At 40.6% G+C, this 14419-nt stretch overlaps 1 non-coding gene across 1 annotated transcript; it reads right to left on the bottom strand.

The window, feature by feature from the left end:
* Positions 1-381: 381 nt before the first annotated feature.
* Positions 382-452, bottom strand: Trnag-gcc. Its single transcript has one exon. It is a non-coding gene; the product is annotated as a tRNA-Gly (tRNA).
* Between the last annotated feature and the right edge of the window lie 13967 nt (positions 453-14419).

Below are 14419 nucleotides of genomic sequence, written 5' to 3'. Positions count from 1 at the left end.
CGTTAGAAAGCTTTAAACAATGTTATAGAGTTAATTATCAAAAGGTTAGGTGTAACAAGCTGTACGGTGTAATGTAGCTAGCTGCCGCCGCGCCGCGTGCATGAGAACCAGGTGTGTTAAGCCGAAGGACAGTTATACCGGCTATAGAGATACAGATACAGAAATCACGGTGATGGTTGGTGGGTAGTATTATATGTCTGCGTTGACATAATTACAACAAAATATGTTAATTAAATATAACACTCACATCGGAAAGATCCGAAATGAACCTTAAGTTGTACATATGCCAGACTCAGAAAGTGTATGTTTCATGGGCAAAAGATCTACTCGGGACAATGTGTGCGGCTCAAATGTTATAAAATTAAGATTAAAAAAAATATTTGCATCGGCCGGGAATCGAACCCGGGCCTCCCGCGTGGCAGGCGAGAATTCTACCACTGAACCACCGATGCTGTTGTGTCGGAGATAAAGCGGCATGAAATTTTTACATCGATAAGATAATATGATTGACGCATTACCTCCTGAGTAGCCAAAGAAAGATGGTGTATGCCGCCTGAAAGTACGCTTATATTGTAAGCTGTGTAAGCTTATAATAAGCCACATCAAGTAAATTTTATGGATGGCATCCTCCGCAGATTCCAAAACTAATGCGATTGGGCGAACAAAACGAGTCGGGTAAAAAAACAAGATAAAGGTTGTACTCGTATTAATATTCAGCCAACCAAAGACGTCACACGGCACTTCTCACTCCATATAAGGGCAAAGGTAGTATTAATATTCATCCAACCAAAGACGTCATACGGCACATGTCACACAGTATAAGGAGAAAGGTAGCATTAATATTCATCCAACCAAAGACGTCACACGGCACGTGTCACTCCATTTAAGGAGAAAAAGGAAACATTAACTTCTTCATTATCTCCAAAATATATTAATATTCATCCAACCAAAGACGTCATACGGCACGTGTCACTCCATATAAGGGCAAAGGTAGTATTAATATTCATCCAACTAAAGACGTCATACAGCACTTGTCACTCCATATAAGGAGAAAGGTAGCATTAATATTCATCCAACCAAAGCCGTCATGCGGCACTTGTCACTCCATATAAGGGCAAAGGTAGCATTAATATTCATCCAACCAAAGACGTCACACGGCACGTGTCACTCCATATAAGGGCAAAGGTAGTATTAATATTCATCCAACCAAAGACGTCATGCGGCACGTGTCACTCCATATAAGGAGAAAGGTAGCATTAATATCCATCCAACCAAAGACGTCATACGGCACGTGTCACTCCATATAAGGGCAAAGGTAGCATTAATATTCATCCAACCAAAGACGTCATACAGCACTTGTCACTCCATATAAGGGCAAATGTAGTATTAATATTCATCCAACCAAAGACGTCATGCGGCACTTGTCACTCCATATAAGGGTAAAGGTAGCATTAATATTCATCCAACCAAAGACGTCACACGGCAGCTATCACTCCATATAAGGGCAATGGTGTCACTCCTCCCCAGACAAATCATTTCAGTTGCCATATTCATTCGTCTTTCGCTGTTATATATCAGGCCTTCCATCTGCTGTCTACCAGTTCTGTACAAAATGTACGAGCAAGCGGTAACTTGCGGACTGATATAAAAGTAAACATTCCTGAAAGTTACACAAATCTTACTTTACTAGCCAAGCTAAAGCAAAAAATACGTATGCAGCACGTAGAAACGATTAGAGGAATTCACTCATCTGTCAATCATCCGTTAATCATGTCCTCGCACTTCGGCTACTTCTTCCAGCTTGTCAGACTCCGGAAGATTCTGGATTTCCTCCAGGCCATCAGGCTCCGGAAGATCCTGGGATTCTTCCAGCCTGCTAGGCTCCGGAATATCCTGGAATTCTTCCAGCCCGTCAGGCCCCGGAAGATCCTGGATTTCTTCCGGCCCGTCCGGACCCGGAAGATCCTGCAATTTTTCCAGCCCGTCAGGCTCCGGAAGGTACCGGATTTCTTCCAGACCATCAGATTCCGGAAGATCCTGGACAGACAACAAGCCAACAAAGACAACATCACCAGACCAACAAACAAATGCAAAGCGTCGGGAAAAAAATACAACAGGCTCACAAGCGGATTGTTCTGCTTGGAGAACACCACAGCAAGTTCAAGCGCTCACGTTGTGAGATAGAACTGTGGAACCACAAACTGTGTTTGCGTCAGCAGAAAGGCTGCCGAAGCAACCACTACGTGCAAAACTGCGACGAAGAAGTAACCTGGGTTCGTCCCAAATCTGGACGCAAGTGAGCTACAAAAGTAATAGAACCTATGCATTTTGCTTGTTGCTATCACCCCCCCCCAGGTCACAACCCGGAAGGTCCACAGTCATCTGTTTGAAATACTTTCAAAACCCCAACACAAGTATCTAAATTAGAAGCTACATGCAAACACTTAAAGGTGCCACTCCAATACCTTAGAATGCCCAAATGTGACCTTTACACTCTTTTTCCACACTACAATCTACCTACGAAAACTGTAAAAACCATTCACAACATCAAAAGTTATCCCGTCAAGTCACATTCCGTCATAAAAATGGCCACAGCAGCTCTAAAAAAGCAGCCATTTCGCTGAAAACCACGTCAGATACTTCCTGCTCAAACATGTCCCACTTAAAATCAAGACCATATGCATGTCTACAGCACGAGATATCATAGTCATGTACCCCGCTACAGTACCTTACAAAACCGATAGAGTACCCAAAATTCACATTGACCTTCCTTTTCCCAACCTCATCCTACCTACCAAATATCATAAAGATACATGTTGCACCCCAAGTTATGACAAAATCAGCAACCCCTATTATCGAGTACCTAAAATATAAATAACCTTCTGACGAAGGTAATAAGACTAAATATCAAATGGGAGTTCACTCCCGTCGTCCTTTGTTGTTTTAATCCGTTCTATTCTTGAAATTAAAGCACGCTTTCGCATTTTCGTCGACACGCAGAGAAAATTTCACGTCAAGCAAGTTTGATTCCAAACTACGCACCGTCCGCGGCTTGCCTACTGCAAACCACCGAACAAACAGTTTGAAACATATTATACCATTCGGCTGGAGCAGCAGAACAATTACTCTCCAAGCAGAGGTTGATGGTGGAAGATAGTTTGCTTTTTATATATGGTCCGTTTTTTTTCTCTACGTGGTAGAGACAAAAACGGACCATATATAAAAAGCAAACGATCTTCCACCGTCAACCTCTGCTTGGAGAGTACAGAACAATAGCCAACCTCACTGACAGCCAGACAACTTGCTCGGGGGGCCATATTCGGTTACACGTGACAGGGGCTGAACTATTCCATGATGTGACTGACAGAAGCTGTTAGGTAACTTTTTTAGGGGGCGTATCTCTTTTAAAACGTGTTCTTTATCTGGCGACACCGTGAGCTTGTCTTCTCCTTGGTTCCTTCAAGGTAAGACATTTCTGTGTTTTTTTTTTAGAATACCTGCGTTGTAATAGATGATTATAAAGGCAGGCTGTTGCTGTGAAGATGCGGGCGTTTAACATTGGAATTTGGTACGCTAACCGTACATGGTTCGTTCCATTATGAGGGGGGAGGGGTCGTTCGTTTTGATGACTCCTGGCAGAGTTAACTGACATTCCCCTACACACCTCCGGTTATGAACACCTACAAACATACCGTAAGCACTACATATACACACAGCACAACATAGCTTTTTACGTTATGCGACATGTTAGATGTTCGTGACGAGTAAATATCGCCAAAATGTTTCCAGTTTTGTACACAGTGACGTGTATGAGACCTGGGCTGTGCCGTTCGCTGTCAAACGACACGTGTACATTTGCCATCGGTCTGTCAAATTAATTTAGCTTTGGGCCAAAATTAAAGCACAGCTTTTTCACAGGTATCTCACAGTAGGAACGATATGTTGAATAAGACGAAATTTCAAATGATAGGAATTTGGTTTTAGACATATTCACTCCCATCGTCCTTTGTTGCTTTAATATGTTCGATTCTCGAAATTTTAAAGTACGTTTTGGCATTGTCGTCAACACACAGAGAAAACCTGAACTTCTCTTCCAATATACATGACATCTTTTACAATACTGGTTTGGGAGTGTAAACATGTATTGAAAATAGCCTCCTGTACAGGCCTCCTGGCAGGTGGGAGTTTTGATACTGCGTTTTGTTGTTTTTTAACGCGTTGTTTTACCGTAGCGGGTAGAAGCCTCCTCTGAGCGGATGATTGAAGGATGGCCGGGAAAAAACCCTTAAAAATCATCCAAAACACAGAAACTCCCCCCGCCAGGAGGCCTGCAAAGGAGGCTACATTATAAAGGCATTTGAGTTTATCTATATGCATGGTAAAATGATGGGAAATGTCTTTTGAGGCCTCCGCACACTGGCCGATCAATAGCTCATAAGTGGATATGTTTATGCTGCATATTTTTATATTTATAATGATTTCAAATACCCATGTTTGTTGGCTTTTAGGTGTTAATCAGTCAGGTCACGTTTCGTGCTAACGCTACAGACATACCTTCGTTTGATCGTTACAACCTTTTCATGACCCCTAATTATCTGTCTGTTTAAAGACACCGCCCAGTCGCCTTGTGTCTTCTGAGCACTGTTACCAAGACCACGTTTTTATAGAACAAGTACCAGATAATCATGAAAGTTCATCTGTGTTGGTAGCAATCATTATGATAGTAAAACGTTGTACTGTATTCCAACACAAAAATTACACAGAGATCAAATTTTCAGCGACTACTGTCGCCTTCATCAGAATGATTAATAACCAATCAGTTCACTACAGTTACAAACACGTGAACGTATTGACACGAGACTTTACTGATACGTGTAATCTATGTGTTTATGCCGCACAATGATTTCAAATACTCATGTTTGTTAGCTTTTAGGCGTTAATCAGTCATGTCACGTATGGCGCCGACGCTACAGACAAACCTTCTTGTGATCGTTACGACCTTCATGACCCTTAATGAAGTAATAGCCTGTTTTAAGACACCGCCCTGTCTGCCTTTTCTGTCTCTCTTAAGGTCACAGCTAGTAATTTTTATGGATGACATCAGCGCGCTCATTAATGTTCACCTGATTTTGGGGGAAAAACAAGAAATTTTGTTACTCCCTGACAGTGGTCAACATGCCGAAAATTGGCAATGTTGCCATGCCAGAACGTGAATGGTAGATGAATATGAAGGAAGGAGAAAAGCCAAGGCTCTGATCAAATGTTTTGTCTTTTACTTTGATTCAGTAAATTGTATTTTATTCCTTTTAATATGTGGTGGTGCCTGTGTATAAGGCCCGATTTACAGGTGCGTCGTTTATATGTGTTGGGCGTAAAACGACACGTTTTTGAAAGTTGCTTCAGTGAGAATTCTCGAAATGGATGTTGTAATAGTTGACAGTAAACTTAGCACAATATAGGCATCATATCTTGTTTATGGTATCAACATTTGAAAATCTGTTTTTGGCCCACCTTGTTTTTTTTCGCCCTATCACATTTTATTTGGAGTCTGTGAAGGATGTCATCTATAAAATTTACTTGCTGTGGTCTTATGTATGATGGAAGTGCGTCATGCTTTTAAAGATTTTTCTGCACAACCTTCCCTCTCTGACCTCGCTCACCGTCCAGTCGCCTTTTGCCTCCGAGTCTCTGTTAATGTCTCTAAGAGTCATAGCTTTAAACCTATCTATGTGATCGTTTCCTGTGGTCGTCGGTCGCCATTTTGTCCGCTTGGGTCCGCTTGGGCCTTTGTTCTCAAGACGCTCCTGCTGTGCGGTTGTCTTCCGGACAGAAATCGGCTTAAAGACTCCAGAAACTTTATGATACACTTATAAAAGTATCTAGGATGGATCTATACGATACCTTTCGGACGTTGTTACACTTTAAGATATCTTTTTACCGTAAAAGCAGGGAAACTCGTTGTACTCAAGCGGAACGATATGACGGAGGTGTTCGCCTCGCCGCCATCTTGATATTATATTGTACCATTCGGCTGAGCACCAGAACAATTTCTCTCCAAGCAGAGGTTGATGGGTTGATCGTTTGCTTTTTACATCCATGAAAAATGGAGGTATTGTTTTTGGCGCGTCTGTGTGTGTGTGTGTGTGTGTTTCCGCACATTTGTAGTCAGCATAACTTCAGAACGCCTTCATGGATTGTGATTATATTTTGTATGCTGGTAGGTCTTGGAAAGCAAAAGGTCAAGGTGTAATATGGACCTCATAGTGGCTGACCTTGGTACTGCAGCAGAACTTCTTTTTGCAAGGCAGGGAAAACAGATGTGCGGGTTATGCAACAAAACGCCAGCACACGTGTGGAGGCAGCGCGCCTGATTAATGAGGTTCTCCCTCTGGAATAGGCTACTTGTACAGTTGACCATATCATCATCAATTACAGCCTGACCTATTTCAGGCCAAATGTTTGAAAACAAAAACCTGTGTTATTTTGTTCTGTACTGTAGTGTACTGTGTAAAAAAACATTTGCAAATACTCATATATTTCATGGAGGTATGAAATCTCCGAATTCTTGTTGTATATGTTCTGTTTTTTTTGTCTACGTGGTAGAGATAAAAAACGTCGATGGTGGAAGATCGTTTGCTTTTTATATATGGTCCGTCTTTTGTCTCTACGTGGTAGAGAAAAAAAAACGTTTTTTTCTCTACCACGTAGAGCCAAATACCGACCATATGTGTAAAAAGCAAACGATCTTCCACCATCAACCTCTGCTTGGAGAGTACAGAACAATAGCCAACCTCACTGACAGCCAGACAACTTGCTCGGGGGGCCATATTCGGTTACACGTGACAGGGGCTGAACTATTCCATGATGTGACTGACAGAAGCTGTTTGGTAACTTTTTTAGGGGGCGTATCTCTTTTAAAACGTGTTCCTAAATCTGGCGACACCTTGAGCTTATCTTCTCGTTTCTTTCAAGGTAAGACATTTCTGTGGTTTTTAGAATACCTGCGTTGTAATAGATGCTTATAAAGGCAGGCGGTTGCTGCAAAGATGCGGGCGTTTAATTGGTACGCTAACCGTACATGGTTCGTTCCATTATGAGGGGGGAGGGGTCGTTCGTTTTGATGACTCCTGGCAGAGTTAACTGACATTCCCCTACACACCTCCGGTTATGAACACCTACAAACATACCGTAAGCACTACATATACACACAGCACAGCATAGCTTTTTACTTTATCCGATATTTTAGATATTCGTGACGAATAAATATCGCTAAAATGTTTCCAGTTTTGTACACAGTGACGTGTATGAGACCTGGGCTGTGCCGTTTGCTGTCAAATGACATGTATACATTTGTCATGTAGATAGGTCTGTCAAAATTAATTTAACTTTGAACCAAAATTAAAGCTATTTCACAGGTATCTCACAGTAGGAACGATATGTTGAACAAGACGAAATATCAAATGATAGGAATTTGATTTTAGACATATTCACTCCCGTCGTCCTTTCTTGCTTTAATATGTTCGATTCTTGAAAATTTAAATCACGTTTTGGTATTTTCGTCAACACGCAGAGAAAACCTGAACTTCTCTTCCAATACACGACATAGCTTTTACAATACTGGTTTGGGAGTGTTAACATGTATAGAAAATAGCCTGCTGTACAGGCCCCTGGGTGCACGTGGGTGGGAGTTTTGATACTGCGTTTTGTAGAATTTTTAACGCGTTCTTTTGCCGTGACGGGTAGAAACCTTTTCTGGGCGACTGATTAAAGAATGGCCGGGAAAAAACGCGTCAAAACTTCTACAAAACGCAGTATCAAAACTGCCACCCACCCGAAGGCCTGCACATGAGGCTACATTAAAAAGGTCTTTGAGTTTATCTACATGCAAGGCAAAATGATGACCTGCAAAATGACGGGAAATGTCTTAAGAGGCCTCCACACACTGTCCGATCAATAGCTCACTAAGTGGATATGTTTATGCTGCATATTTTTATATTTATAATGATTTCAAAAACCCATGTTTGTTGGCTTTTAGGTGTTAATCAGTCAGGTCACGTTTCATGCTAACGCTACAGACATACCTTCGTTTGATCGTTACGACCTTTTCATGACCCCTAATTATCCGTCTGTTTAAAGACACCGCCCAGTCTCCTTGTGTCTCTCTTTATCTAATACTATATAATATAAACTAAGTGAGTCATGGTTTGAATTTTTTAAACTACATTAGTCCTTCGCTCTCCGACCTTCCTGAGCACTGTTACCAAGACCGCGTTTTTATAGAACAAGTGCCAGATAATCATGAAAGTCCATCTGTTTTGGTAGTAATCATTATGATAGCAAAACGTTGTACTCTATTCCAACACAAAAATTACACAGAGATCAAATTTTCAGCGACTACTGTCCCCTTCATCAGAATAATTAATTACCAATCAGTTCACAACGTGATCTCGCGAGAGTTACGGTTCCAAACACGTGACCTTATTGACACGAGACTTTACTGATACGTGACGTGACTTTTGATCAATTGCTCACGTCACGTATCAGTAAAGTCTCGTGTGAATAAGGTCAACATAGCATTTAACTTCATATGACCTATTAAATGCACGAGATGCCCTATTATCGCCAGTATGTTAAAACACAGCTATTTCACTGAATCAGATATCTCACACTTTTGACAGGAACAATATCTTGAATATGACGAAATATCAAATGCGATGTACTCAGCTTCGTTCGATACCGCCGTCGTCTGTTGTTTCAACAAGTTTAAACCGTTCTAATCTTAAAAAGCACAGTTCCGCACTTTCGTCATAACGCAGAGAAAACTTACACTATACCTGCCAGTACATGGTTTAGCTTTTACTAGACTGGGTGGGGCGTGTTTACATTAAAAAGGCATTAGAGTTTATCTATAGGCATTATAAAATGATGGGGAAAGTCTTAAGAGGCTTCCGCACACTAGCTGATCAGTGGCTCACTAAGTGGATATGTTTATGCTGCAGAATTATTCCAAATATTCATCTTTGAAAATTCATGTTTATCAGTCAGGTCACGTATCGTGCTGACGTTACAGACATAGCTTCGTTTGATCGTTACAACCTTTTCATGACCCCTAATTATCTGTTTAAAGACACCACCCAGTCGACCTGTGTTTCTCTTTATCAAATACTATATAATATATACTAAGTGAGTCATGGTTTAAAAATATTTCTAAACTACATTAGTCCTTCGCTCTCCGTCCTACCTGAGCACTGTTACCAAGACCGCGTTTTTTTAGAACAATTAAAACAAGTACCAGATAATCATGAAAGTTCATCTGTGCTCTATTCCAACACAAAAATTACACAGAGATCAAATTTTCAGCGACCAATGTCGCCTTCATTAGGATAATTTATGACCAATCACTTCACAACGTGATCTCGCGAGAGTTACGGTTACAAACACGTGACCTTATTGACACGAGACTTTACATATACGTGACGTGACTTTTGATCAATTGCTTACGTCACGTATCAGTAAAGTTTACTTTGAATAAGGTCACTCTCGCGAGATCACGTAGTGAAGTGATTGGTCATTAATTATCCTGGTGAAAGTGACAGTGGTCGCTGAAAATTTCATCTCTCTGTAACTTGTATGTTGAAATTAAGTTCAACGTTTTACTATGAGTACCAGATAAAGTGAACGGTTTGCTTATCAGTTGACTATCGAGTTTACATGACTTGTGCGGTCTACTTGAGATCGGTTTGGATGATCACACCTAGACCTTTGGCAAACTGAAGCACTTCCTAATCTGATGCTTCTACGGCCAACTGTTGAGGAGAATATAATTTAAGAATTCTCTATGGATTATTTGATCGGGCAAAAAGGAGAATATTTACCAAGAAGTTTTTCTATTTACACAAAAAAATTACATTCTGCACCACTGATACCAGCATTTTTGACTGACAAAAGCTGTTTGATAACTTTTTTGAGGGGCGTATCTTTTTTAAAAGTGTTCTTTATCTGACGACACAGTGAGCGTGTCCAGTGTGTGTGGATGGGGATGGGGGCAAACGGGTCATTAGATTGGATGGCTCCAGACAGACATATTTAACATTCCTCTACACACCTCGGATCATAACCACCTACAAAAATACCGTAAGCTCATTCAAATTTACCTAGCTCAACATCGCATTTATCTTTGTGACCTTTTACATGTGCGAGACGCCCTATTATTGCCAGTGTGTTTGAAGGTTTGTACACAGTGACGTGTATGAGACCTGGTCTGTGGCGTACGCTGTCAAACGACAGTTATGTCGTATAGATCGGTCAGTTGAAATTAATCTAGCTAAGGACCAAAACACAGCTATTTCACTGATATCTCACATTTTTGACAGGTACAGACATACCTTCGTTTGATCGTTACCGACCTTTTCTGTCTGTTTAAAGACACCGCCCAGTCGCATTGGGTCTCTCTTTCTCTAATACAGTTATATAATATATAATATATACTAAGTGAGTCATGGTTTGAATTTTTTAAAAACTACCTTGCCTTAGTCTCTTCCTGAGCACTGTTACCAATACGTTTTTATAGAACAAGTACCAGATAATTATGAAAGTTCATCTGTGTTGGTAGTAATCATTATGATGGTAAAACGTTGTACTCTATTCCAACACAAAAATTACACAGAGATCAAATTTTCAGCGACCAATGTCGCCTTCATTAGGATAATTTCTGACCAATCAGTTCACCACTTGATCTCGCGAGAGTTACGGTTACAACACGTGACCTTATTGACATGAGACTTTACTGATACGTGACGTGAGCAATTGATCAAAAGTCACGTCACGTATCAGTTAAGTCTCGTGTCAATAAGGTCACGAGATTACGTAGTGAAGTGATTGGTCATTGATTATCCTGGTGAAGGTGACAGTGGTCGCTGAAAATTTCATAACTGTAACTTGTATGTTTGAATTAACTTCAACGTTTTACTATGAGTACCAGATAAAGTGAACGGTTTGCTTATCAGTTGACTATCGAGTTTACATGACTTATGTGGTCCACTTGAGATCGGTTTGGAGGATCACACCTAGACCTTTGGCAAACGGAAGTACTTCCTAATCTGATGCTCCTACGGCCAACTGTGGACGTGAATATAATTTAAGAATTCTGTATGGATTATTTAAGCAGGCAAAAACGAGAATATTTACCAAGAATTTTTTTTTATTTACACAAAAAGAATACATTCTGCACCACTAATACCAGAGTTTTTTGACTGACAGAAGCTGTTTAATAACTTTTTTAAGGGGCGTATCTCACTTAAAAGTGTTCTTTATCTGACGACACAGTGAGCGTTCTATCATGTGTGTGTGTGGAGGGGGGTGGGGGCAAACGGGTCATTAGATTGGATGGCTCCAGACAGACATATTTAACATTCCTCTACACACCTCGGATCATAACCACCTACAAAAATACCGTAAGCTCATTTAAACTTACCTAGCTCAACATCGCATTTATCTTTGTGACCTTTTACATGTGCGAGACGCCCTATTATTGCCAGTGTGTTTGAAGGTTTGTACACAGTGACGTGTATGAGACCTGGTCTGTGGCGTACGCTGTCAAACGACAGTTATGTCGTATAGATCGGTCAGTCAAAATTAATCTAGCTAAGGACCAAAACACAGCTATTTCACTGATATCTCACATTTTTGACAGGAACAATATCTTAAATATTACGACATATCAAATGCGAGCGCGAGGTTCCTAGAGGGGTCTGGAGATATGCTCCCCCGGAAAATTTTGAAAAATGAACCTTCTGAAATGACATTTCCTGCGTTTTTTAGAGGATTTTAGAGAAAAAACAGAGATAACTTTTTATTCAATGACAAAGTAGGCAGTTTTTATACGATTCCAGGCCCGCTGATGATACGAATCAGTCCATCTTTAGAGAAATCTTGGACCTTTAGATAAAAAGTGGACCAAGAAGTGGACCTTTGAGCCTTGTGGGGGGGGGGGGTTCTTCCGAACCCCCCCTGGGTACTGCATGCGTACTCAGTTTTGTTCCCTACCGCCGTCCTCTGTTCTTTCAACAAGTTTAAACCGTTCCAGTCTTGAAAAGCACAGTTCAGCACTTTCGTCATAACGCAGAGAAAACTTAAACTCTATCTGCTAATACATGGTTTACCTTTTACAACACTGGGTCGGGCGTGTTTTAAAAAGGCATTTGAGTTTATATATAAGCATGGTGAAATGATGACCCGAAAAATGATGGGAAAGGTCTTAAGAGGCTTCCGCACACTGGCTGATCAGTGGCTCACTAAGTGGATATGTTTATGCTGCAGAATTATTCCGATCTTTGAATATTCATGTTTATCAGTCAGGTCACGTATCGTGCTGACGCTACAGACATACCTTCGTGTGATCGTTACAACCTTTTCATGACCCATAATTATCTGTCTGTTTAAAGACACCGCCCAGTCGCCTTGTGTCTCTCTTTATCTAATACTATATAAGATATACTAAGTGAGTCATGGTTTGAATTTTTTTAACTACCTTAGTCTCTCGCTCTCCGACCTTCCTGAGCACAGTTACCAAGACCGCGTTTTTATAGGACAAGTGCCAGATAATCATGAAAGTCCATCTGTGTTGGTAGTAATCATTATGATAGCAAAACGTTGTACTCTATTCCAACACAAAAATTACACAGAGTTCAAATTTTCAGGGACTACTGTCGCCTTCATTAGGATAATTTATGACCAGTCAGTTCACAACGTGATCTCGCGAGAATTACGGTTACATACACGTGACCTTATTGACACGAGACTTTACTGATACGTGCACTTTTGATTAATTGCTCACGTCACGTATCAGTACAGTCTCGTGTCAATAAGGTCAACATAGCATTTAACTTCATGTGATCTTTTAAATGCACGAGACGCCTTATTGTCGCCAGTATGTTAAAACACAGCTATTTCACTGAATCATCAGATATCTCACAATTTTGACAGGAACAATATCTTAAATATGACGAAATATCAAATGCGATGTACTCAGCTTCGTTCGATATCGCCGTCCTCTGTTTCAACAAGTTTAAACCGTTCTAATCTTGAAAAGCACAGTTCCGCACTTTCGTCATAACGCAGAGAAAACTTACACTATACCTGCCAGTACATGGTTTAGCTTTTACTAGACTGGGTCGGGCGTGTTTACATTAAAAAAGGCATTTGAGTTTATAGGCATGGTAAAATGATGACCCGCAAAATTATGCGAAAGGTCTAAAGAGGCTTCCGCACACTAGCTGATCAGTGGTTCACTAAGTGGATATGTTTATGCTGCACAATGATTTCAAAATATTCACATTTGAATATTCATGTTTATCAGTCAGGTCACGTATTGTGCTGACGCTACAGACATACCTTCGTTTGATCGTTACGACCTTTTCATGACCCCTAATTATCTGTCTGTTTAAAGACACCGCCTAGTCGCCTTGTGTCTCTCTTCATCTAATACTATATAATATATACTAAGTGAGTCATGGTTTAATTTTTTTTAAGGTACCTTAGTCCTTCCCTCTCTGACCTTCCTGAGCACTGTTACCAAGACCGCGTTTTTATAGAACAAGTACCAGATAATCATGAAAGTTCATCTGTTTTGGTAGTAATCATTATGATAGTAAAACGTTGTACTCTATTCCAGGACAAAATCAGAGATCACATAGACACATTTTCAGCGACTACTATCGCCTTCATTAGGATAGTTTATGACCAATCAGTTCACAACGTGATCTCGCGAGAGTTACGGTTACATACATGTGACCTTATTGACACGAGACTTTATACTGATACGTGACGTGAGCAATTTATCACAAATCTCGTCACGTATCAGTAAAGTCTCGTGGGAATAAGGTCACATGTTAAGGCCACGTGTCAAACGACAGGTGTGTCATATAGATCGTTCAGTTAAGATTAATCTAGCTTAGGACCAAAACACAGCTATTTCACGGATTTTACCACCATGAAAAAAGGGTGTATTTTTTGGGTGTGTGTTTCTGCACGTTTGCACTCAGCATAACCTTTATGGATTATAATGATATTTGGTATTCATATTCCTGACAGGAAAAGCCAACTGTAACCAAAAAAACCCCAAGACCTTATTACCAAGTTCAGAACAAAAGATCAAAAACCGGAAGTCCTGCTGCTACAAGTACAAAGGTCACCAGGAGGTCCATAATTGACATCAACCCTTGTCTTCCTACGACCTACCAACATACAATATATCATCACAAATCATAAAGACGTTCTGAAGTCATGCTGACTACAAATCTGCAGAAACACACACACACACACACACATACACACACACACATACCAAAAACAATACCTCCACTTCTCACGGAGGCAAAAACGGTTTATAAAAAGCTGACAGCGTGAGATTGAAAGGCAT

The sequence above is a fragment of the Branchiostoma belcheri genome, unplaced genomic scaffold (genome assembly GCF_001625305.1).
Source record: "Branchiostoma belcheri isolate BF01 breed outbred unplaced genomic scaffold, Haploidv18h27 scaffold39, whole genome shotgun sequence".
Taxonomy (NCBI): Eukaryota; Metazoa; Chordata; class Leptocardii; order Amphioxiformes; family Branchiostomatidae; genus Branchiostoma; species Branchiostoma belcheri.
Note: the sequence above shows the minus strand (reverse complement) of the source record. Positions and strands in the feature narration are given on the sequence as shown.